Source organism: Scyliorhinus torazame, chromosome 6 (assembly GCF_047496885.1).
Source record: "Scyliorhinus torazame isolate Kashiwa2021f chromosome 6, sScyTor2.1, whole genome shotgun sequence".
Lineage (NCBI taxonomy): Eukaryota > Metazoa > Chordata > Chondrichthyes > Carcharhiniformes > Scyliorhinidae > Scyliorhinus > Scyliorhinus torazame.
Window position 1 is genome coordinate 280,817,520 of NC_092712.1, and position 24,603 is coordinate 280,842,122.

Genomic DNA, 24,603 nt, shown 5'->3' on the forward strand with positions numbered 1-24,603 from the left:
GAGAAAGAGAGTTGCCATGCGGGTCCGAAGTGAAAGAGAGTTGCCACGCGGATCCGAAGAGAAAGAGAGTTGCCACGCGGGTCGAAGAGAAAGCGAGTTGCCATGCGGGTCCGAAGAGAAAGCGAGTAGCCATGCGGGTCCGAAGAGAAAGCGAGTTGCCATGCGGGTCCGAAGAGAAAGAGAGTTGCCATGCGGGTCCGAAGAGAAAGAGAGTAGCCATGCGGGTCCGAAGAGAAAGAGAGTTGCCATGCGGGTCCGAAGAGAAAGAGAGTAGCCATGCGGGTCCGAAGAGAAAGAGAGTTGCCACGCGGGTCCGAAGAGAAAGAGAGTTGCCACGCGGGTCCGAAGAGAAAGAGAGTTGCCATGCGGGTCCGAAGTGAAAGAGAGTTGCCACGCGGGTCCAAAGAGAAAGAGAGTTGCCACACGGGTCCGAAGAGAAAGCGAGTTGCCATGCGGGTCCGAAGAGAAAGCGAGTAGCCATGCGGGTCCGAAGAGAAAGAGAGTTGCCATGCGGGTCCGAAGAGAAAGTGAGTAGCCATGCGGGTCCGAAGAGAAAGAGAGTTGCCACGCGGGTCCGAAGAGAAAGAGAGTTGCCAAGCGGGTCCGAAGAGAAAGCGAGTTGCCACGCGGGTCCGAAGAGAAAGAGAGTTGCCACGCGGGTCCGAAGAGAAAGAGAGTTGCCATGCGGGTCCGAAGAGAAAGCGAGTTGCCATGCCGGTCCGAAGAGAAAGAGAGTTGCCGTGCGGGTCTGAAGGGAAAGAAAGTTGCCGTGTGGGTCCGAAGAGAAAGAGAGTTGCCACGCGGGTCCGAAGAGAAAGAGAGTTGCCACGCGGGTCCGAAGAGAAAGAGAGTTGCCATGCGGGTCCGAAGAGAAAGCGAGTTGCCATGCGGGTCCGAAGAGAAAGAGAGTTGCCATGCGGTCCCAAGAGAAAGAGAGTTGCCATGCGGTCCCAAGAGAAAGAGAGTTGCCATGCGGGTCCGAAGAGAAAGAGAGTTGCCATGCGGGTCCGAAGAGAAAGAGAGTTGCCAAGCGGGTCCGAAGAGAAAGCGAGTTGCCATGCGGGTCCTAAGAGAAAGCGAGTTGCCACGCAGGTCCGAAGAGAAAGAGAGTTGCCACGCGGGTCCGAAGAGAAAGAGAGTTGCCATGCGGGTCCGAAGAGAAAGCGAGTTGCCATGCCGGTCCGAAGAGAAAGCGAGTTGCCATGCGGGTCCGAAGAGAAAGCGAGTAGCCATGCGGGTCCGAAGAGAAAGAGAGTTGCCACGCGGGTCCGAAGAGAAAGAGAGTTGCCACGCGGGTCCGAAGAGAAAGAGAGTTGCCACGCGGGTCCGAAGAGAAAGAGAGTTGCCATGCGGGTCCGAAGAGAAAGCGAGTTGCCATGCGGGTCCGAAGAGAAAGAGAGTTGCCATGCGGTCCCAAGAGAAAGAGAGTTGCCATGCGGTCCCAAGAGAAAGAGAGTTGCCATGCGGGTCCGAAGAGAAAGAGAGTTGCCATGCGGGTCCGAAGAGAAAGAGAGTTGCCACGCGGGTCCGAAGAGAAAGAGAGTTGCCACGCGGGTCCGAAGAGAAAGAGAGTTGCCATGCGGGTCCGAAGAGAAAGCGAGTTGCCATGCGGGTCCGAAGAGAAAGAGAGTTGCCATGCGGGTCCGAAGAGAAAGAGAGTTGCCATGCGGGTCCGAAGAGAAAGCGAGTAGCCATGCGGGTCCGAAGAGAAAGAGAGTTGCCACGCGGGTCCGAAGAGAAAGAGAGTTGCCACGCGAGTCCGAAGAGAAAGAGAGTTGCCACGCGGGTCCGAAGAGAAAGAGAGTTGCCAAGCGGGTCCGAAGAGAAAGAGAGTTGCCATGCGGGTCCGAAGAGAAAGCGAGTTGCCATGCGGGTCCGAAGAGAAAGAGAGTTGCCACGCGGGACCGAAGAGAAAGCGAGTTGCCTTGCGGGTCCGAAGAGAAAGAGAGTTGCCACGCGGGTCCGAAGTGAAAGAGAGTTGCCATGCGGGTCCGAAGAGAAAGAGAGTTGCCACGCTTGTCCGAAGAGAAAGAGAGTTGCCATGCGGGTCCGAAGAGAAAGAGAGTTGCCACGCGGGTCCGAAGAGAAAGAGAGTTGCCTTGCGGGTCCGAAGAGAAACGAGTTGCCATGCGGGTCCGAAGAGAAAGAGAGTTGCCACGCGAGTCCGAAGAGAAAGGGAGTTGCCACGTGGGTCCGAAGAGAAAGAGAGTTGCCATGCGGGTCCGAAGGGAAAGAGAGTTGCCATGCGGGTCCGAAGAGAAAGAGAGTTGCCACGCGGGACCGGAGAGAAAGAGAGTTGCCACGCGGGTCCGAAGAGAAAGAGAGTTGCCATGCGGGTCCGAAGAGAAAGCGAGTTGCCATGCGGGTCCGAAGAGAAAGAGAGTTGCCATGCGGGTCCAAAGAGAAAGCGTGTTGCCAGGCGGGTCCGAAGTGAAAGAGAGTTGCCACGCGGGTCTGAAGAGAAAGCGAGTTGCCATGCGGGTCCGAAGACAAAGAGAGTTGCCACGCGGGTCCGAAGAGAAAGCGAGTTGCCACGCGGGTCCGAAGAGATAGCGAGTTGGCAAGCGGGTGCGAAGAGAGAGTTGCCACTCGGGTCCGAAGAGAAAGCGAGTTGCCATGCGGGTGCGAAGAGAAAGCGAGTTGCCAAGCGGGTCCGAAGAGAAAGAGAGTTGCCACGCAGGTCCGAAGAGAAAGAGAGTTGCCACGCGGGTCCGAAGAGAAAGCGAGTTACCACGCGGGTCCGAAGAGAAAGCGAGTTGCCATGAGGGTCCGAAGAGAAAGAGAGTTGCCATGCGGGTCCGAAGAGAAAGCGAGTAGCCATGCGGGTCCGAAGAGAAAGAGAGTTGCCACGCGGGTCCGAAGAGAAAGAGAGTTGCCACGCGGGTCCGAAGAGAAAGAGAGTTGCCACGCGGGTCCGAAGAGAAAGAGAGTTGCCAAGCGGGTCCGAAGAGAAAGAGAGTTGCCAAGCGGGTCCGAAGAGAAAGCGAGTTGCCATGCGGGTCCGAAGAGAAAGAGAGTTGCCACGCGGGACCGAAGAGAAAGCGAGTTGCCATGCGGGTCCGAAGAGAAAGAGAGTTGCCACGCGGGTCCGAAGAGAAAGAGAGTTGCCTTGCGGGTCCGAAGAGAAACGAGTTGCCATGCGGGTCCGAAGAGAAAGAGAGTTGCCACGCGAGTCCGAAGAGAAAGGGAGTTGCCACGTGGGTCCGAAGAGAAAGAGAGTTGCCATGCGGGTCCGAAGGGAAAGAGAGTTGCCATGCGGGTCCGAAGAGAAAGAGAGTTGACACGCGGGACTGAAGAGAAAGAGAGTTGCCACGCGGGTCCGAAGAGAAAGAGAGTTGCCATGCGGGTCCGAAGAGAAAGCGAGTTGCCATGCGGGTCCGAAGAGAAAGAGAGTTGCCATGCGGGTCCAAAGAGAAAGCGTGTTGCCAGGCGGGTCCGAAGTGAAAGAGAGTTGCCACGCGGGTCTGAAGAGAAAGCGAGTTGCCATGCGGGTCCGAAGACAAAGAGAGTTGCCACGCGGGTCCGAAGAGAAAGCGAGTTGCCACGCGGGTCCGAAGAGATAGCGAGTTGGCAAGCGGGTGCGAAGAGAGAGTTGCCACTCGGGTCCGAAGAGAAAGCGAGTTGCCATGCGGGTGCGAAGAGAAAGCGAGTTGCCAAGCGGGTCCGAAGAGAAAGAGAGTTGCCACGCAGGTCCGAAGAGAAAGAGAGTTGCCACGCGGGTCCGAAGAGAAAGCGAGTTACCACGCGGGTCCGAAGAGAAAGCGAGTTGCCATGCGGGTCCGAAGAGAAAGAGAGTTGCCATGCGGGTCCGAAGAGAAAGAGAGTTGCCATGCGGGTCCGAAGAGAAAGCGAGTTGCCACGTGGGTCCGAAGAGAAAGCGAGTTGCCACGCGGGTCCGAAGAGAAAGCGACTTGCCACGCGTGTCCGAAGAGAAAGAGAGTTGCCATGCGGGTCCGAAGAGAAAGAGAGTTGCCATGCGGGTCCGAAGAGAAAGCGAGTTGCCATGCGGGTCCGAAGAGAATGAGAGTTGCCATGCGGGTCCGAAGAGAAAGAGAGTTGCCATGCGGGTCCAAAGAGAAAGAGAGTTGCCACGCGGGTCCGAAGAGAAAGAGAGTTGCCATGCGGATCCGAAGAGAAAGCGAGTTGCCATGCGGGTCCGAAGAGAAAGAGAGTTGCCACGCGGGTCCGAAGAGAAAGGGAGTTGCCACGCGGGTCCGAAGAGAGAGAGAGTTGCCACGCGGGTCCGAAGAGAAAGCGAGTTGCCACGCGGGTCCGAAGAGAAAGCAAAGTTGCCATGCGGGTCCGAAGAGAAAGAGAGTTGCCACGCGGGTCCAAAGAGAAAGAGAGTTGCCATGCGGGACCGAAGAGAAAGAGAGTTGCCATGCGGGTCCGAAGAGAAAGAGAGTTGCCATGCGGGTCCGAAGAGAAAGCGAGTTGCCACGCGGGTCCGAAGAGAAAGCGAGTTGCCACGCGGGTCCGAAGAGAAAGCGACTTGCCACGCGTGTCCGAAGAGAAAGAGAGTTGCCATGCGGGTCCGAAGAGAAAGAGAGTTGCCATGCGGGTCCGAAGAGAAAGCGAGTTGCCATGCGGGTCCGAAGAGAAAGAGAGTTGCCATGCGGGTCCGAAGAGAAAGAGAGTTGCCATGCGGGTCCAAAGAGAAAGAGAGTTGCCACGCGGGTCCGAAGAGAAAGAGAGTTGCCATGCGGATCCGAAGAGAAAGCGAGTTGCCATGCGGGTCCGAAGAGAAAGAGAGTTGCCACGCGGGTCCGAAGAGAAAGGGAGTTGCCACGCGGGTCCGAAGAGAAAGAGAGTTGCCACGCGGGTCCGAAGAGAAAGCGAGTTGCCACGCGGGTCCGAAGAGAAAGCAAAGTTGCCATGCGGGTCCGAAGAGAAAGAGAGTTGCCACGCGGGTCCAAAGAGAAAGAGAGTTGCCATGCGGGACCGAAGAGAAAGAGAGTTGCCACGCGGGTCGAAGAGAAAGAGCGTTGCCATGCGGTTCCGAAGAGAAAGCGAGTTGCCATGCGGGTCCGAAGAGAAAGAGAGTTGCCATGCGGGTCCAATGAGAAAGCGAGTTGCCACGCGGGTCTGAAGAGAAAGAGAGTTGCCATGCGGGTCCGAAGAGAAAGAGTGTTGCCATGCGGGTCCGAAGAGAAAGCGAGTTGCCACGCGGGTCCGAAGAGAAAGAGAGTTGCCATGCGGGTCCGAAGAGAAAGAGAGTTGCCACGCGGGTCCAAAGAGAAAGCGAGTTGCCATGCGGGTCCGAAGAGAAAGCGAGTTGCCATGCGGGTCCGAAGAGAAAGCGAGTTGCCATGCGGGTCCGAAGAGAAAGAGAGTTGCTACGCGGGTCCGAAGAGAAAGCGAGTTGCCACGCGGGTCCGAAGAGAAAGAGAGTTGCCACTCGGGTCCGAAGAGAAAGCGAGTTGCCATGCGGGTCCGAAGAGAAAGCGAGTTGCCACGCGGGTCCGAAGAGAAAGAGAGTTGCCACGCGGGTCCGAAGAGAAAGAGAGTTGCCACGCGGGACCGAAGAGAAAGGGAGTTGCCACGCGGGTCCGAAGAGAAAGCGAGTTGCCACGCGGGTCCGAAGAGAAAGAGAGTTGCCACTCGGGTCCGAAGGGAAAGCGAGTTGCCATGCGGGTCCGAAGAGAAAGCGAGTTGCCACGCGGGTCTGAAGAGAAAGAGAGTTGCCACGCGGGTCCGAAGAGAAAGCGAGTTGCCACGCGGGTTCGAAGAGAAAGAGAGATGCCACGCGGGTCCGAAGAGAAAGAGAGTTGCCACGCGGGTCCGAAGAGAAAGAGAGTTGCCACTCGGGTCCGAAGAGAAAGCGAGTTGCCATGCGGGTCCGAAGAGAAAGCGAGTTGCCACGCGGGTCCGAAGAGAAAGAGAGTTGCCACGCGGGTCCGAAGAGAAAGAGAGTTGCCACGCGGGACCGAAGAGAAAGGGAGTTGCCACGCGGGTCCGAAGAGAAAGCGAGTTGCCACGCGGGTCCGAAGAGAAAGAGAGTTGCCACTCGGGTCCGAAGGGAAAGCGAGTTGCCATGCGGGTCCGAAGAGAAAGCGAGTTGCCACGCGGGTCTGAAGAGAAAGAGAGTTGCCACGCGGGTCCGAAGAGAAATCGAGTTGCCACGCGGGTCCGAAGAGAAAGAGAGTTGCCACGCGGGTCCGAAGAGAAAGCGAGTTGCCACGCGGGTCCGAAGAGATAGCGAGTTGGCATGCGGGTCCGAAGAGAGAGTTGCCACTTGGGTCCGAAGAGAAAGCGAGTTGCCATGCGGGTGCGAAGAGAAAGCGAGTTGCCACGCGGGTCCGAAGAGAAAGAGAGTTGCCACGCGGGTCCGAAGAGAAAGAGAGTTACCACGTGGGTCCGAAGAGAAAGAGAGTTGCCATGCGGGTCCGAAGAGAAAGAGAGTTGCCATGCGGGTCCGAAGAGAAAGAGAGTTGCCATGCGGGTCCGAAGAGAAAGAGTGTTGCCATGCGGGTCCGAAGAGAAAGAGAGTTGCCATGCGGGTCCGAAGAGAAAGAGTGTTGCCATGCGGATCCGAAGAGAAAGAGAGTTGCCACGCGGGACCGAAGAGAAAGAGAGTTGCCATGCGGGTCCGAAGAGAAAGAGTGTTGCCATGCGGGTCCGAAGAGAAAGAGAGTTGCCATGCGGGTCCGAAGAGAAAGAGTGTTGCCATGCGGGTCCGAAGAGAAAGGGAGTTACCATGCGGGTCCGAAGAGAAAGAGAGTTGCCATGCGGGTCCGAAGAGAAAGAGTGTTGCCATGCGGGTCCGAAGAGAAAGAGAGTTGCCATGCGGGTCCGAAGAGAAAGAGTGTTGCCATGCGGGTCCGAAGAGAAAGGGAGTTGCCACGCGGGTCCGAAGAGAAAGAGAGTTGCCATGCGGGTCCGAAGAGAAAGAGTGTTGCCATGCGGGTCCGAAGAGAAAGAGAGTTGCCATGCGGGTCCGAAGAGAAAGAGTGTTGCCATGCGGGTCCGAAGAGAAAGAGAGTTGCCACGCGGGTCCGAAGAGAAAGAGAGTTGCCTTGCGGGTCCGAAGAGAAACGAGTTGCCATGCGGGTCCGAAGAGAAAGAGAGTTGCCACGCGAGTCCGAAGAGAAAGGGAGTTGCCACGTGGGTCCGAAGAGAAAGAGAGTTGCCATGCGGGTCCGAAGGGAAAGAGAGTTGCCATGCGGGTCCGAAGAGAAAGAGAGTTGCCACGCGGGACCGGAGAGAAAGAGAGTTGCCACGCGGGTCCGAAGAGAAAGAGAGTTGCCATGCGGGTCCGAAGAGAAAGCGAGTTGCCATGCGGGTCCGAAGAGAAAGAGAGTTGCCATGCGGGTCCAAAGAGAAAGCGTGTTGCCAGGCGGGTCCGAAGTGAAAGAGAGTTGCCACGCGGGTCTGAAGAGAAAGCGAGTTGCCATGCGGGTCCGAAGACAAAGAGAGTTGCCACGCGGGTCCGAAGAGAAAGCGAGTTGCCACGCGGGTCCGAAGAGATAGCGAGTTGGCAAGCGGGTGCGAAGAGAGAGTTGCCACTCGGGTCCGAAGAGAAAGCGAGTTGCCATGCAGGTGCGAAGAGAAAGCGAGTTGCCAAGCGGGTCCGAAGAGAAAGAGAGTTGCCACGCAGGTCCGAAGAGAAAGAGAGTTGCCACGCGGGTCCGAAGAGAAAGCGAGTTACCACGCGGGTCCGAAGAGAAAGCGAGTTGCCATGCGGGTCCGAAGAGAAAGAGAGTTGCCATGCGGGTCCGAAGAGAAAGCGAGTAGCCATGCGGGTCCGAAGAGAAAGAGAGTTGCCACGCGGGTCCGAAGAGAAAGAGAGTTGCCACGCGGGTCCGAAGAGAAAGAGAGTTGCCACGCGGGTCCGAAGAGAAAGAGAGTTGCCAAGCGGGTCCGAAGAGAAAGAGAGTTGCCAAGCGGGTCCGAAGAGAAAGCGAGTTGCCATGCGGGTCCGAAGAGAAAGAGAGTTGCCACGCGGGACCGAAGAGAAAGCGAGTTGCCATGCGGGTCCGAAGAGAAAGAGAGTTGCCACGCGGGTCCGAAGAGAAAGAGAGTTGCCTTGCGGGTCCGAAGAGAAACGAGTTGCCATGCGGGTCCGAAGAGAAAGAGAGTTGCCACGCGAGTCCGAAGAGAAAGGGAGTTGCCACGTGGGTCCGAAGAGAAAGAGAGTTGCCATGCGGGTCCGAAGGGAAAGAGAGTTGCCATGCGGGTCCGAAGAGAAAGAGAGTTGACACGCGGGACCGAAGAGAAAGAGAGTTGCCACGCGGGTCCGAAGAGAAAGAGAGTTGCCATGCGGGTCCGAAGAGAAAGCGAGTTGCCATGCGGGTCCGAAGAGAAAGAGAGTTGCCATGCGGGTCCAAAGAGAAAGCGTGTTGCCAGGCGGGTCCGAAGTGAAAGAGAGTTGCCACGCGGGTCTGAAGAGAAAGCGAGTTGCCATGCGGGTCCGAAGACAAAGAGAGTTGCCACGCGGGTCCGAAGAGAAAGCGAGTTGCCACGCGGGTCCGAAGAGATAGCGAGTTGGCAAGCGGGTGCGAAGAGAGAGTTGCCACTCGGGTCCGAAGAGAAAGCGAGTTGCCATGCGGGTGCGAAGAGAAAGCGAGTTGCCAAGCGGGTCCGAAGAGAAAGAGAGTTGCCACGCAGGTCCGAAGAGAAAGAGAGTTGCCACGCGGGTCCGAAGAGAAAGCGAGTTACCACGCGGGTCCGAAGAGAAAGCGAGTTGCCATGCGGGTCCGAAGAGAAAGAGAGTTGCCATGCGGGTCCGAAGAGAAAGAGAGTTGCCATGCGGGTCCGAAGAGAAAGCGAGTTGCCACGTGGGTCCGAAGAGAAAGCGAGTTGCCATGCGGGTCCGAAGAGAAAGCGACTTGCCACGCGTGTCCGAAGAGAAAGAGAGTTGCCATGCGGGTCCGAAGAGAAAGAGAGTTGCCATGCGGGTCCGAAGAGAAAGCGAGTTGCCATGCGGGTCCGAAGAGAATGAGAGTTGCCATGCGGGTCCGAAGAGAAAGAGAGTTGCCATGCGGGTCCAAAGAGAAAGAGAGTTGCCACGCGGGTCCGAAGAGAAAGAGAGTTGCCATGCGGATCCGAAGAGAAAGCGAGTTGCCATGCGGGTCCGAAGAGAAAGAGAGTTGCCACGCGGGTCCGAAGAGAAAGGGAGTTGCCACGCGGGTCCGAAGAGAGAGAGAGTTGCCACGCGGGTCCGAAGAGAAAGCGAGTTGCCACGCGGGTCCGAAGAGAAAGCAAAGTTGCCATGCGGGTCCGAAGAGAAAGAGAGTTGCCACGCGGGTCCAAAGAGAAAGAGAGTTGCCATGCGGGACCGAAGAGAAAGAGAGTTGCCATGCGGGTCCGAAGAGAAAGAGAGTTGCCATGCGGGTCCGAAGAGAAAGCGAGTTGCCACGCGGGTCCGAAGAGAAAGCGAGTTGCCACGCGGCTCCGAAGAGAAAGCGACTTGCCACGCGTGTCCGAAGAGAAAGAGAGTTGCCATGCGGGTCCGAAGAGAAAGAGAGTTGCCATGCGGGTCCGAAGAGAAAGCGAGTTGCCATGCGGGTCCGAAGAGAAAGAGAGTTGCCATGCGGGTCCGAAGAGAAAGAGAGTTGCCATGCGGGTCCAAAGAGAAAGAGAGTTGCCACGCGGGTCCGAAGAGAAAGAGAGTTGCCATGCGGATCCGAAGAGAAAGCGAGTTGCCATGCGGGTCCGAAGAGAAAGAGAGTTGCCACGCGGGTCCGAAGAGAAAGGGAGTCGCCACGCGGGTCCGAAGAGAAAGAGAGTTGCCACGCGGGTCCGAAGAGAAAGCGAGTTGCCACGCGGGTCCGAAGAGAAAGCAAAGTTGCCATGCGGGTCCGAAGAGAAAGAGAGTTGCCACGCGGGTCCAAAGAGAAAGAGAGTTGCCATGCGGGACCGAAGAGAAAGAGAGTTGCCACGCGGGTCGAAGAGAAAGAGCGTTGCCATGCGGTTCCGAAGAGAAAGCGAGTTGCCATGCGGGTCCGAAGAGAAAGAGAGTTGCCATGCGGGTCCAATGAGAAAGCGAGTTGCCACGCGGGTCTGAAGAGAAAGAGAGTTGCCATGCGGGTCCGAAGAGAAAGAGTGTTGCCATGCGGGTCCGAAGAGAAAGCGAGTTGCCATGCGGGTCCGAAGAGAAAGAGAGTTGCCATGCGGGTCCGAAGAGAAAGAGAGTTGCCATGCGGGTCCAAAGAGAAAGAGAGTTGCCACGCGGGTCCGAAGAGAAAGAGAGTTGCCATGCGGATCCGAAGAGAAAGCGAGTTGCCATGCGGGTCCGAAGAGAAAGAGAGTTGCCACGCGGGTCCGAAGAGAAAGGGAGTTGCCACGCGGGTCCGAAGAGAAAGAGAGTTGCCACGCGGGTCCGAAGAGAAAGCGAGTTGCCACGCGGGTCCGAAGAGAAAGCAAAGTTGCCATGCGGGTCCGAAGAGAAAGAGAGTTGCCACGCGGGTCCAAAGAGAAAGAGAGTTGCCATGCGGGACCGAAGAGAAAGAGAGTTGCCACGCGGGTCGAAGAGAAAGAGCGTTGCCATGCGGTTCCGAAGAGAAAGCGAGTTGCCATGCGGGTCCGAAGAGAAAGAGAGTTGCCATGCGGGTCCAATGAGAAAGCGAGTTGCCACGCGGGTCTGAAGAGAAAGAGAGTTGCCATGCGGGTCCGAAGAGAAAGAGTGTTGCCATGCGGGTCCGAAGAGAAAGCGAGTTGCCACGCGGGTCCGAAGAGAAAGAGAGTTGCCATGCGGGTCCGAAGAGAAAGAGAGTTGCCACGCGGGTCCAAAGAGAAAGCGAGTTGCCATGCGGGTCCGAAGAGAAAGCGAGTTGCCATGCGGGTCCGAAGAGAAAGCGAGTTGCCATGCGGGTCCGAAGAGAAAGAGAGTTGCTACGCGGGTCCGAAGAGAAAGCGAGTTGCCACGCGGGTCCGAAGAGAAAGAGAGTTGCCACTCGGGTCCGAAGAGAAAGCGAGTTGCCATGCGGGTCCGAAGAGAAAGCGAGTTGCCACGCGGGTCCGAAGAGAAAGAGAGTTGCCACGCGGGTCCGAAGAGAAAGAGAGTTGCCACGCGGGACCGAAGAGAAAGGGAGTTGCCACGCGGGTCCGAAGAGAAAGCGAGTTGCCACGCGGGTCCGAAGAGAAAGAGAGTTGCCACTCGGGTCCGAAGGGAAAGCGAGTTGCCATGCGGGTCCGAAGAGAAAGCGAGTTGCCACGCGGGTCTGAAGAGAAAGAGAGTTGCCACGCGGGTCCGAAGAGAAAGCGAGTTGCCACGCGGGTCCGAAGAGAAAGAGAGATGCCACGCGGGTCCGAAGAGAAAGAGAGTTGCCACGCGGGTCCGAAGAGAAAGAGAGTTGCCACTCGGGTCCGAAGAGAAAGCGAGTTGCCATGCCGGTCCGAAGAGAAAGCGAGTTGCCACGCGGGTCCGAAGAGAAAGAGAGTTGCCACGCGGGTCCGAAGAGAAAGAGAGTTGCCACGCGGGACCGAAGAGAAAGGGAGTTGCCACGCGGGTCCGAAGAGAAAGCGAGTTGCCACGCGGGTCCGAAGAGAAAGAGAGTTGCCACTCGGGTCCGAAGGGAAAGCGAGTTGCCATGCGGGTCCGAAGAGAAAGCGAGTTGCCACGCGGGTCTGAAGAGAAAGAGAGTTGCCACGCGGGTCCGAAGAGAAAGCGAGTTGCCACGCGGGTCCGAAGAGAAAGCGAGTTGCCACGCGGGTCCGAAGAGATAGCGAGTTGGCATGCGGGTCCGAAGAGAGAGTTGCCACTTGGGTCCGAAGAGAAAGCGAGTTGCCATGCGGGTGCGAATAGAAAGCGAGTTGCCCGCGGGTCCGAAGAGAAAGAGAGTTGCCACGCGGGTCCGAAGAGAAAGAGAGTTACCACGTGGGTCCGAAGAGAAAGAGAGTTGCCATGCGGGTCCGAAGAGAAAGAGAGTTGCCATGCGGGTCCGAAGAGAAAGAGAGTTGCCATGCGGGTCCGAAGAGAAAGAGTGTTGCCATGCGGGTCCGAAGAGAAAGAGAGTTGCCATGCGGGTCCGAAGAGAAAGAGTGTTGCCATGCGGATCCGAAGAGAAAGAGAGTTGCCACGCGGGACCGAAGAGAAAGAGAGTTGCCATGCGGGTCCGAAGAGAAAGAGTGTTGCCATGCGGGTCCGAAGAGAAAGAGAGTTGCCATGCGGGTCCGAAGAGAAAGAGTGTTGCCATGCGGGTCCGAAGAGAAAGGGAGTTACCATGCGGGTCCGAAGAGAAAGAGAGTTGCCATGCGGGTCCGAAGAGAAAGAGTGTTGCCATGCGGGTCCGAAGAGAAAGAGAGTTGCCATGCGGGTCCGAAGAGAAAGAGTGTTGCCATGCGGGTCCGAAGAGAAAGGGAGTTGCCACGCGGGTCCGAAGAGAAAGAGAGTTGCCATGCGGGTCCGAAGAGAAAGAGTGTTGCCATGCGGGTCCGAAGAGAAAGAGAGTTGCCATGCGGGTCCGAAGAGAAAGAGTGTTGCCATGCGGGTCCGAAGAGAAAGAGAGTTGCCACGCGGGTCCGAAGAGAAAGAGAGTTGCCTTGCGGGTCCGAAGAGAAACGAGTTGCCATGCGGGTCCGAAGAGAAAGAGAGTTGCCACGCGAGTCCGAAGAGAAAGGGAGTTGCCACGTGGGTCCGAAGAGAAAGAGAGTTGCCATGCGGGTCCGAAGGGAAAGAGAGTTGCCATGCGGGTCCGAAGAGAAAGAGAGTTGCCACGCGGGACCGGAGAGAAAGAGAGTTGCCACGCGGGTCCGAAGAGAAAGAGAGTTGCCATGCGGGTCCGAAGAGAAAGCGAGTTGCCATGCGGGTCCGAAGAGAAAGAGAGTTGCCATGCGGGTCCAAAGAGAAAGCGTGTTGCCAGGCGGGTCCGAAGTGAAAGAGAGTTGCCACGCGGGTCTGAAGAGAAAGCGAGTTGCCATGCGGGTCCGAAGACAAAGAGAGTTGCCACGCGGGTCCGAAGAGAAAGCGAGTTGCCACGCGGGTCCGAAGAGATAGCGAGTTGGCAAGCGGGTGCGAAGAGAGAGTTGCCACTCGGGTCCGAAGAGAAAGCGAGTTGCCATGCAGGTGCGAAGAGAAAGCGAGTTGCCAAGCGGGTCCGAAGAGAAAGAGAGTTGCCACGCAGGTCCGAAGAGAAAGAGAGTTGCCACGCGGGTCCGAAGAGAAAGCGAGTTACCACGCGGGTCCGAAGAGAAAGCGAGTTGCCATGCGGGTCCGAAGAGAAAGAGAGTTGCCATGCGGGTCCGAAGAGAAAGCGAGTAGCCATGCGGGTCCGAAGAGAAAGAGAGTTGCCACGCGGGTCCGAAGAGAAAGAGAGTTGCCACGCGGGTCCGAAGAGAAAGAGAGTTGCCACGCGGGTCCGAAGAGAAAGAGAGTTGCCAAGCGGGTCCGAAGAGAAAGAGAGTTGCCAAGCGGGTCCGAAGAGAAAGCGAGTTGCCATGCGGGTCCGAAGAGAAAGAGAGTTGCCACGCGGGACCGAAGAGAAAGCGAGTTGCCATGCGGGTCCGAAGAGAAAGAGAGTTGCCACGCGGGTCCGAAGAGAAAGAGAGTTGCCTTGCGGGTCCGAAGAGAAACGAGTTGCCATGCGGGTCCGAAGAGAAAGAGAGTTGCCACGCGAGTCCGAAGAGAAAGGGAGTTGCCACGTGGGTCCGAAGAGAAAGAGAGTTGCCATGCGGGTCCGAAGGGAAAGAGAGTTGCCATGCGGGTCCGAAGAGAAAGAGAGTTGACACGCGGGACCGAAGAGAAAGAGAGTTGCCACGCGGGTCCGAAGAGAAAGAGAGTTGCCATGCGGGTCCGAAGAGAAAGCGAGTTGCCATGCGGGTCCAAAGAGAAAGAGAGTTGCCATGCGGGTCCAAAGAGAAAGCGTGTTGCCAGGCGGGTCCGAAGTGAAAGAGAGTTGCCACGCGGGTCTGAAGAGAAAGCGAGTTGCCATGCGGGTCCGAAGACAAAGAGAGTTGCCACGCGGGTCCGAAGAGAAAGCGAGTTGCCACGCGGGTCCGAAGAGATAGCGAGTTGGCAAGCGGGTGCGAAGAGAGAGTTGCCACTCGGGTCCGAAGAGAAAGCGAGTTGCCATGCGGGTGCGAAGAGAAAGCGAGTTGCCAAGCGGGTCCGAAGAGAAAGAGAGTTGCCACGCAGGTCCGAAGAGAAAGAGAGTTGCCACGCGGGTCCGAAGAGAAAGCGAGTTACCACGCGGGTCCGAAGAGAAAGCGAGTTGCCATGCGGGTCCGAAGAGAAAGAGAGTTGCCATGCGGGTCCGAAGAGAAAGAGAGTTGCCATGCGGGTCCGAAGAGAAAGCGAGTTGCCACGTGGGTCCGAAGAGAAAGCGAGTTGCCACGCGGGTCCGAAGAGAAAGCGACTTGCCACGCGTGTCCGAAGAGAAAGAGAGTTGCCATGCGGGTCCGAAGAGAAAGAGAGTTGCCATGCGGGTCCGAAGAGAAAGCGAGTTGCCATGCGGGTCCGAAGAGAATGAGAGTTGCCATGCGGGTCCGAAGAGAAAGAGAGTTGCCATGCGGGTCCAAAGAGAAAGAGAGTTGCCACGCGGGTCCGAAGAGAAAGAGAGTTGCCATGCGGATCCGAAGAGAAAGCGAGTTGCCATGCGGGTCCGAAGAGAAAGAGAGTTGCCACGCGGGTCCGAAGAGAAAGGGAGTTGCCACGCGGGTCCGAAGAGAGAGAGAGTTGCCACGCGGGTCCGAAGAGAAAGCGAGTTGCCACGCGGGTCCGAAGAGAAAGCAAAGTTGCCATGCGGGTCCGAAGAGAAAGAGAGTTGCCACGCGGGTCCAAAGAGAAAGAGAGTTGCCATGCGGGACCGAAGAGAAAGAGAGTTGCCATGCGGGTCCGAAGAGAAAGAGAGTTGCCATGCGGGTCCGAAGAGAAAGCGAGTTGCCACGCGGGTCCGAAGAGAAAGCGAGTTGCCACGCGGGTCCGAAGAGAAAGCGACTTGCCACGCGTGTCCGAAGAGAAAGAGAGTTGCCATGCGGGTCCGAAGAGAAAGAGAGTTGCCATGCGGGTCCGAAGAGAAAGCGAGTTGCCATGCGGGTCCGAAGAGAAAGAGAGTTGCCATGCGGGTCCGAAGAGAAAGAGAGTTGCCATGCGGGTCCAAAGAGAAAGAGAGTTGCCACGCGGGTCCGAAGAGAAAGAGAGTTGCCATGCGGATCCGAAGAGAAAGCGAGTTGCCATGCGGGTCCGAAGAGAAAGAGAGTTGCCACGCGGGTCCGAAGAGAAAGGGAGTCGCCACGCGGGTCCGAAGAGAAAGAGAGTTGCCACGCGGGTCCGAAGAGAAAGCGAGTTGCCACGCGGGTCCGAAGAGAAAGCAAAGTTGCCATGCGGGTCCGAAGAGAAAGAGAGTTGCCACGCGGGTCCAAAGAGAAAGAGAGTTGCCATGCGGGACCGAAGAGAAAGAGAGTTGCCACGCGGGTCGAAGAGAAAGAGCGTTGCCATGCGGTTCCGAAGAGAAAGCGAGTTGCCATGCGGGTCCGAAGAGAAAGAGAGTTGCCATGCGGGTCCAATGAGAAAGCGAGTTGCCACGCGGGTCTGAAGAGAAAGAGAGTTGCCATGCGGGTCCGAAGAGAAAGAGTGTTGCCATGCGGGTCCGAAGAGAAAGCGAGTTGCCACGCGGGTCCGAAGAGAAAGAGAGTTGCCATGCGGGTCCGAAGAGAAAGAGAGTTGCCACGCGGGTCCAAAGAGAAAGCGAGTTGCCATGCGGGTCCGAAGAGAAAGCGAGTTGCCATGCGGGTCCGAAGAGAAAGCGAGTTGCCATGCGGGTCCGAAGAGAAAGAGAGTTGCTACGCGGGTCCGAAGAGAAAGCGAGTTGCCACGCGGGTCCGAAGAGAAAGAGAGTTGCCACTCGGGTCCGAAGAGAAAGCGAGTTGCCATGCGGGTCCGAAGAGAAAGCGAGTTGCCACGCGGGTCCGAAGAGAAAGAGAGTTGCCACGCGGGTCCGAAGAGAAAGAGAGTTGCCACGCGGGACCGAAGAGAAAGGGAGTTGCCACGCGGGTCCGAAGAGAAAGCGAGTTGCCACGCGGGTCCGAAGAGAAAGAGAGTTGCCACTCGGGTCCGAAGGGAAAGCGAGTTGCCATGCGGGTCCGAAGAGAAAGCGAGTTGCCACGCGGGTCTGAAGAGAAAGAGAGTTGCCACGCGGGTCCGAAGAGAAAGCGAGTTGCCACGCGGGTCCGAAGAGAAAGAGAGATGCCACGCGGGTCCGAAGAGAAAGAGAGTTGCCACGCGGGTCCGAAGAGAAAGAGAGTTGCCACTCGGGTCCGAAGAGAAAGCGAGTTGCCATGCGGGTCCGAAGAGAAAGCGAGTTGCCACGCGGGTCCGAAGAGAAAGAGAGTTGCCACGCGGGTCCGAAGAGAAAGAGAGTTGCCACGCGGGACCGAAGAGAAAGGGAGTTGCCACGCGGGTCCGAAGAGAAAGCGAGTTGCCACGCGGGTCCGAAGAGAAAGAGAGTTGCCACTCGGGTCCGAAGGGAAAGCGAGTTGCCATGCGGGTCCGAAGAGAAAGCGAGTTGCCACGCGGGTCTGAAGAGAAAGAGAGTTGCCACGCGGGTCCGAAGAGAAAGCGAGTTGCCACGCGGGTCCGAAGAGAAAGAGAGATGCCACGCGGGTCCGAAGAGAAAGAGAGTTGCCACGCGGGTCCGAAGAGAAAGCGAGTTGCCACGCGGGTCCGAAGAGAAAGAGGGTTGCCATGCAGGTACGACGAGAAAGAGAGTTGCCATGCGGGTCCGAAGAGAAAGAGAGTTGCCATGCGGGTGCGACGAGGAAGAGAGTTGCCATGCGGGTCCGAAGAGAAAGCGAGTTGCCATGCGGGTCCGAAGAGAAAGCGAGTTGCCATGCGGGTCCGAAGAGAAAGAGAGTTGCCACGCGGGTCCGAAGAGAAAGAGCGTTGCCATGCGGGTCCGAAGAGAAAGAGAGTTGCCATGCGGGTCCGAAGAGAAAGCGAGTTGCCATGCGGGTCCGAAGAGAAAGCGAGTAGCCATGCGGGTCCGAAGAGAAAGCGAGTTGCCATGCGGGTCCGAAGAGAAAGAGAGTTGCCATGCGGGTCCGAAGAGAAAGCGAGTTGCCACGCGGGTCCGAAGAGAAAGAGAGTTGCCAAGCGGGTCCGAAGAGAAAGCGAGTTGCCACGCGGGTCCGAAGAGAAAGAGAGTTGCCATGCGGGTCCGAAGAGAAAGCGAGTTGCCATGCCGTTCCGAAGAGAAAGAGAGTTGCCGTGCGGGTCCGAAGGGAAAGAAAGTTGCCATGCGGGTCCGAAGAGAAAGAGAGTTGCCACGCGGGTCCGAAGAGAAAGAGAGTTGCCACGCGGGTCCGAAGAGAAAGCGAGTTGCCATGCGGGTCCGAAGAGAAAGCGAGTTGCCATGCTGTTCCGAAGAGAAAGAGAGTTGCCGTGCGGGTCCGAAGGGAAAGAAAGTTGCCATGCGGGTCCGAAGAGAAAGAGAGTTGCCACGCGGGTCCGAAGAGAAAGAGAGTTGCCATGCGGGTCCGAAGAGAAAGCGAGTTGCCATGCGGGTCCGAAGAGAAAGAGAGTTGCCATGCGGGTCCGAAGAGAAAGCGAGTTGCCATGTGGGTCCGAAGAGTAAGAGAGTTGCCACGCGGGTCCGAAGAGAAAGAGAGTTGCCACGCGGGTCCGAAGAGAAAGAGAGTTGCCACGCGGGTCCGAAGAGAAAGCGAGTTGCCATGCGGGTCCGAAGAGAAAGAGAGTTGCCACGCGGGTCCGAAGAGAAAGAGAGTTGCCACGCGGGTCCGAAGAGAAAGCGAGTTGCCATGCGGGTCCGAAGAGAAAGCGAGTTGCCACGCGGGTCCGAAGAGAAAGAGAGTTGCCATGTGGGTCCGAAGAGAAAGAGAGTTGCCATGCGGGTCCGAAGAGAAAGAGAGTTGCCATGCGGGTCCGAAGAGAAAGCGAGTTGCCATGCGGGTCCGAAGAGAAAGCGAGTTGCCATGCGGGTCCGAAGAGAAAGCGAGTTGCCATGTGGGTCCGAAGAGAAAGCGAGTTGCCATGCGGTCCCGAGAGAAAGAGAGTTGCCATGCGGTCCCAAGAGAAAGAGAGTTGCCATGCGGGTCCGAAGAGAAAGAGCGTTGCCATGCGGGTCCGAAGAGAAAGAGTGTTGCCATGCGGGTCCGAAGAGAAAGAGTGTTGCCACGCGGGTCCGAAGAGAAAGAGAGTTGCCACGCGGGTCCGAAGAGAAAGCGAGGTGCCATGCGGGTCCGAAGAGAAAGAGAGTTGCCACGCGGGTCCGAAGAGAAAGAGAGTTGCCATGCGGGTCCGAAGAGAAAGCGAGTTGCCATGCGGGTCCGAAAAGAAAGAGAGTTGCCATGCGGGTCCGAAGAGAAAGAGAGTTGCCACGCGGGTCCGAAGAGAAAGAGAGTTGCCATGCGGGTCCGAAGAGAAAGGGAGTTGCCATGCGGGTCCGAAGAGAAAGAGAGTTACCATGCGGGTCCGAAGAGAAAGAGAGTTGCCACGCGGGTCCGAAGAGAAAGAGAGTTGCCACGCGGGTCCGAAGAGAAAGCGAGTTGCCATGCGGGTCCGAAGAGAAAGAGAGTTGCCACGCGGGTCCGAAGAGAAAGAGAGTTGCCATGCGGGTCCGAAGAGAAAGAGAGTTGCCTTGCGGGTCCGAATAGAAACGAGTTGCCATGCGGGTCCGAAGAGAAAGCGAGTTGCCATGCGGGTCCGAAGAGAAAGCGAGTTGCCATGCGGGTCCGAAGAGAAAGAGAGTTGCCATGCGGGTCCGAAGAGAAAGAGAGTAGCCATGCGGGTCCGAAGAGAAAGCGAGTTGCCATGCGGGTCCGAAGAGAAAGAGAGTTGCCATGCGGGTCCGAAGAGAAAGCGAGTTGCCATGCGGGTCCGAAGAGAAAGAGAGTTGCCATGCGGGTCCGAAGAGAAAGCGAGTTGCCATGCGGGTCCGAAGAGAAAGCGAGTTGCCACGCGTGTCCGAAGAGAAAGCGAGTTGCCATGCGGGTCCGAAGAGAAAGGGAGTTGCCATGCGGGTCCGAAGAGAAAGAGAGTTGCCATGCGGGTCCGAAGAGAAAGCGAGTTGCCACGCGGGTCCGAAGAGAAAGAGAGTTGCCAAGCGGGTCCGAAGAGAAAGAGAGTTGCCATGCGGGTCCGAAGAGAAAGAGAGTTGCCACGCGGGTCCGAAGAGAAAGAGAGTTGCCAAGCGGGTCCGAAGAGAAAGAGAGTTGCCATGCGGGTCCGAAGAGAAAGCGAGTTGCCATGCGGGTCCGAAGAGAAAGCGAGTTGCCATGCGGGTCCGAAGAGAAAGCGAGTTGCCATGCGGGTCCGAAGAGAAAGGGAGTTGCCATGCGGGTCCGAAGAGAAAGGGAGTTGCCACGCGGGTCCGAAGAGAAAGAGAGTTGCCACGCGGGTCCGAAGAGAAAGCGAGTTGCCATGCGGGTCCGAAGAGAAAGAGAGTTGCCACGCGAGTCCGAAGAGAAAGGGAGTTGCCACGCGGGTCCGAAGAGAAAGAGAGTTGCCATGCGGGTCCGAAGAGAAAGAGAGTTGCCACGCGGGTCCGAAGAGAAAGAGTGTTGCCATGCGGGACCGAAGAGAAAGAGAGTTGCCACGCGGGTCCGAAGAGAAAGAGAGTTGCCACGCGAGTCCGAAGAGAAAGAGAGTTGCCATGCGGGTCCGAAGAGAAAGAGAGTTGCCACGCGAGTCCGAAGAGAAAGAGAGTTGCCATGCGGGTCCGAAGAGAAAGAGAGTTGCCACGCGAGTCCGAAGAGAAAGAGAGTTGCCATGCGGGTCCGAAGAGAAAGCGAGTTGCCATGCGGGTCCGAAGAGAAAGAGAGTTGCCATGCGGATCCGAAGAGAAAGAGAGTTGCCATGCGGGTCCGAAGAGAAAGCGAGTTGCCATGCGGGTCCGAAGCTAAAGAGAGTTGCCATGCGGGTCCGAAGAGAAAGAGAGTTGCCATGCGGGTCCGAAGAGAAAGCGAGTTGCCATGCGGGTCCGAAGAGAAAGAGAGTTGCCACGCGGGTCCGAAGAGAAAGCGAGTTGCCATGCGGGTCCGAAGAGAAAGAGAGTTGCCACGCTGGTCCGAAGAGAAAGCGAGTTGCCATGCGGATCCGAAGAGAAAGCGAGTTGCAACGCGGGTCCGAAGAGAAAGAGAGTTGCCACGCGGGTCCGAAGAGAAAGCGAGTTGCCACGCGGGTCCGAAGAGATAGCGAGTTGGCATGCGGGTCCGAAGAGAGAGTTGCCACTTGGGTCCGAAGAGAAAGCGAGTTGCCATGCGGGTGCGAAGAGAAAGCGAGTTGCCACGCGGGTCCGAAGAGAAAGAGAGTTGCCACGCGGGTCCGAAGAGAAAGAGAGTTACCACGTGGGTCCGAAGAGAAAGAGAGTTGCCATGCGGGTCCGAAGAGAAAGAGAGTTGTCATGCGGGTCCGAAGAGAAAGAGAGTTGCCATGCGGGTCCGAAGAGAAAGAGTGTTGCCATGCGGGTCCGAAGAGAAAGAGAGTTGCCATGCGGGTCCGAAGAGAAAGAGTGTTGCCATGCGGATCCGAAGAGAAAGAGAGTTGCCACGCGGGACCGAAGAGAAAGAGAGTTGCCATGCGGGTCCGAAGAGAAAGAGTGTTGCCATGCGGGTCCGAAGAGAAAGAGAGTTGCCATGCGGGTCCGAAGAGAAAGAGTGTTGCCATGCGGGTCCGAAGAGAAAGGGAGTTACCATGCGGGTCCGAAGAGAAAGAGAGTTGCCATGCGGGTCCGAAGAGAAAGAGTGTTGCCATGCGGGTCCGAAGAGAAAGAGAGTTGCCATGCGGGTCCGAAGAGAAAGAGTGTTGCCATGCGGGTCCGAAGAGAAAGGGAGTTGCCATGCGGGTCCGAAGAGAAAGCGAGTTGCCATGCGGGACCGAAGAGAAAGAGTGTTGCCATGCGGGTCCGAAGAGAAAGAGAGTTGCCACGCGGGTCCGAAGAGAAAGAGAGTTGCCACGCGGGTCCGAAGAGAAAGAGAGTTGCCATGCGGGGCCGAAGAGAAAGAGTGTTGCCATGCGGGTCCGAAGAGAAAGCGAGTTGCCATGCGGGTCCGAAGAGAAAGCGAGTTGCCACGCGGGTCCGAAGAGAAAGAGAGTTGCCACGCGGGTCCGAAGAGAAAGAGAGTTGCCATGCGGGTCCGAAGAGAAAGAGTGTTGCCATGCGGGTCCGAAGAGAAAGCGAGTTGCCACGCGGGTCCGAAGAGAAAGCGAGTTGCCACGCGGGTCCGAAGAGAAAGCGAGTTGCCATGTGGGTCAGAAGAGAAAGAGAGTAGCCATGCGGGTCCGAAGAGAAAGAGAGTTGCCACGCGTGTCCGAAGAGAAAGAGTGTTGCCATGCGGGTCCGAAGAGAAAGAGAGTTGCCACGCGTGTCCGAAGAGAAAGAGTGTTGCCATGCGGGTCCGAAGAGAAAGCGAGTTGCCACGCGGGTCCGAAGAGAAAGAGAGTTGCCACGCGGGTCCGAAGAGAAAGAGAGTTGCCATGCGGGTCCGAAGAGAAAGAGTGTTGCCATGCGGGTCCGAAGAGAAAGCGAGTTGCCACGCGGGTCCGAAGAGAAAGCGAGTTGCCACGCGGGTCCGAAGAGAAAGCGAGTTGCCATGTGGGTCAGAAGAGAAAGAGAGTAGCCATGCGGGTCCGAAGAGAAAGAGAGTTGCCACGCGTGTCCGAAGAGAAAGAGTGTTGCCATGCGGGTCCGAAGAGAAAGCGAGTTGCCACGCGGGTCCGAAGAGAAAGAGAGTTGCCACGCGGGTCCGAAGTGAAAGAGAGTTGCCACGCGGGTCCGAAGAGAAAGCGAGTTGCCACGCGTGTCCGAAGAGAAAGAGAGGTCCCATGCGGGTCCGAAGAGAAAGCGAGTTGCCACGCTGGTCCGAAGAGAAAGTGAGTTGCCATGCGGGTCCGAAGAGAAAGCGAGTTGCCATGCGGGTCCGAAGAGAAAGAGAGTTGCCATGCGGGTCCGAAGAGAAAGAGAGTTGCCATGCGGGTCCGAAGAGAAAGCGAGTTGCCACGCGTGTCCGAAGAGAAAGAGTGTTGCCATGCGGGTCCGAAGGGAAAGAGAGTTGCCATGCGGGTCCGAAGAGAAAGCGAGTTGCCATGTGGGTCCGAAGAGAAAGAGAGTTGCCATGCGGGTCCGAAGAGAAAGAGAGTTCCCATGCGGGTCCGAAGAGAAAGCGAGTTGCCACGCGGGTCCGAAGAGAAAGCGAGTTGCCACGCGTGTCCGAAGAGAAAGAGTGTTGCCATGCGGGTCCGAAGAGAAAGAGAGTTGCCACGCGGGTCCGAAGAGAAAGAGAGTTGCCATGCGGGTCCGAAGAGAAAGCGAGTTGCCATGCGGGTCCGAAGAGAAAGAGAGTTGCCATGCGGGTCCGAAGAGAAAGAGAGTTGCCATGCGGGTCCGAAGAGAAAGAGAGTTGCCACGCGGGTCCGAAGAGAAAGAGTGTTGCCATGCGGATCCGAAGAGAAAGAGAGTTGCCACGCGGGACCGAAGAGAAAGAGAGTTGCCATGCGGGTCCGAAGAGAAAGAGTGTTGCCATGCGGGTCCGAAGAGAAAGAGAGTTGCCATGCGGGTCCGAAGAGAAAGAGTGTTGCCATGCGGGTCCGAAGAGAAAGGGAGTTACCATGCGGGTCCGAAGAGAAAGAGAGTTGCCATGCGGGTCCGAAGAGAAAGAGTGTTGCCATGCGGGTCCGAAGAGAAAGAGAGTTGCCATGCGGGTCCGAAGAGAAAGAGTGTTGCCATGCGGGTCCGAAGAGAAAGGGAGTTGCCATGCGGGTCCGAAGAGAAAGCGAGTTGCCATGCGGGACCGAAGAGAAAGAGTGTTGCCATGCGGGTCCGAAGAGAAAGAGAGTTGCCTCGCGGGTCCGAAGAGAAAGAGAGTTGCCACGCGGGTCCGAAGAGAAAGAGAGTTGCCATGCGGGGCCGAAGAGAAAGAGTGTTGCCATGCGGGTCCGAAGAGAAAGCGAGTTGCCATGCGGGTCCGAAGAGAAAGCGAGTTGCCACGCGGGTCCGAAGAGAAAGAGAGTTGCCACGCGGGTCCGAAGAGAAAGAGAGTTGCCATGCGGGTCCGAAGAGAAAGAGTGTTGCCATGCGGGTCCGAAGAGAAAGCGAGTTGCCACGCGGGTCCGAAGAGAAAGCGAGTTGCCACGCGGGTCCGAAGAGAAAGCGAGTTGCCATGTGGGTCAGAAGAGAAAGAGAGTAGCCATGCGGGTCCGAAGAGAAAGAGAGTTGCCACGCGTGTCCGAAGAGAAAGAGTGTTGCCATGCGGGTCCGAAGAGAAAGAGAGTTGCCACGCGTGTCCGAAGAGAAAGAGTGTTGCCATGCGGGTCCGAAGAGAAAGCGAGTTGCCACGCGGGTCCGAAGAGAAAGAGAGTTGCCACGCGGGTCCGAAGAGAAAGAGAGTTGCCATGCGGGTCCGAAGAGAAAGAGTGTTGCCATGCGGGTCCGAAGAGAAAGCGAGTTGCCACGCGGGTCCGAAGAGAAAGCGAGTTGCCACGCGGGTCCGAAGAGGAAGCGAGTTGCCATGTGGGTCAGAAGAGAAAGAGAGTAGCCATGCGGGTCCGAAGAGAAAGAGAGTTGCCACGCGTGTCCGAAGAGAAAGAGTGTTGCCATGCGGGTCCGAAGAGAAAGCGAGTTGTCACGCGGGTCCGAAGAGAAAGAGAGTTGCCACGCGGGTCCGAAGTGAAAGAGAGTTGCCACGCGGGTCCGAAGAGAAAGCGAGTTGCCACGCGTGTCCGAAGAGAAAGAGAGTTCCCATGCGGGTCCGAAGAGAAAGCGAGTTGCCACGCGGGTCCGAAGAGAAAGTGAGTTGCCATGCGGGTCCGAAGAGAAAGCGAGTTGCCATGCGGGTCCGAAGAGAAAGAGAGTTGCCATGCGGGTCCGAAGAGAAAGAGAGTTGCCATGCGGGTCCGAAGAGAAAGCGAGTTGCCACGCGTGTCCGAAGAGAAAGAGTGTTGCCATGCGGGTCCGAAGAGAAAGAGAGTTGCCATGCGGGTCCGAAGAGAAAGCGAGTTGCCATGTGGGTCCGAGGAGAAAGAGAGTTGCCACGCGAGTCCGAAGAGAAAGAGAGTTGCCATGCGGGTCCGAAGAGAAAGAGAGTTGCCACGCGAGTCCGAAGAGAAAGAGAGTTGCCATGCGGGTCCGAAGAGAAAGAGAGTTGCCACGCGAGTCCGAAGAGAAAGAGAGTTGCCATGCGGGTCCGAAGAGAAAGCGAGTTGCCATGCGGGTCCGAAGAGAAAGAGAGTTGCCATGCGGATCCGAAGAGAAAGAGAGTTGCCATGCGGGTCCGAAGAGAAAGCGAGTTGCCATGCGGGTCCGAAGCTAAAGAGAGTTGCCATGCGGGTCCGAAGAGAAAGAGAGTTGCCATGCGGGTCCGAAGAGAAAGCGAGTTGCCATGCGGGTCCGAAGAGAAAGAGAGTTGCCACGCGGGTCCGAAGAGAAAGCGAGTTGCCATGCGGGTCCGAAGAGAAAGAGAGTTGCCACGCTGGTCCGAAGAGAAAGCGAGTTGCCATGCGGATCCGAAGAGAAAGCGAGTTGCAACGCGGGTCCGAAGAGAAAGAGAGTTGCCACGCGGGTCCGAAGAGAAAGCGAGTTGCCACGCGGGTCCGAAGAGATAGCGAGTTGGCATGCGGGTCCGAAGAGAGAGTTGCCACTTGGGTCCGAAGAGAAAGCGAGTTGCCATGCGGGTGCGAAGAGAAAGCGAGTTGCCACGCGGGTCCGAAGAGAA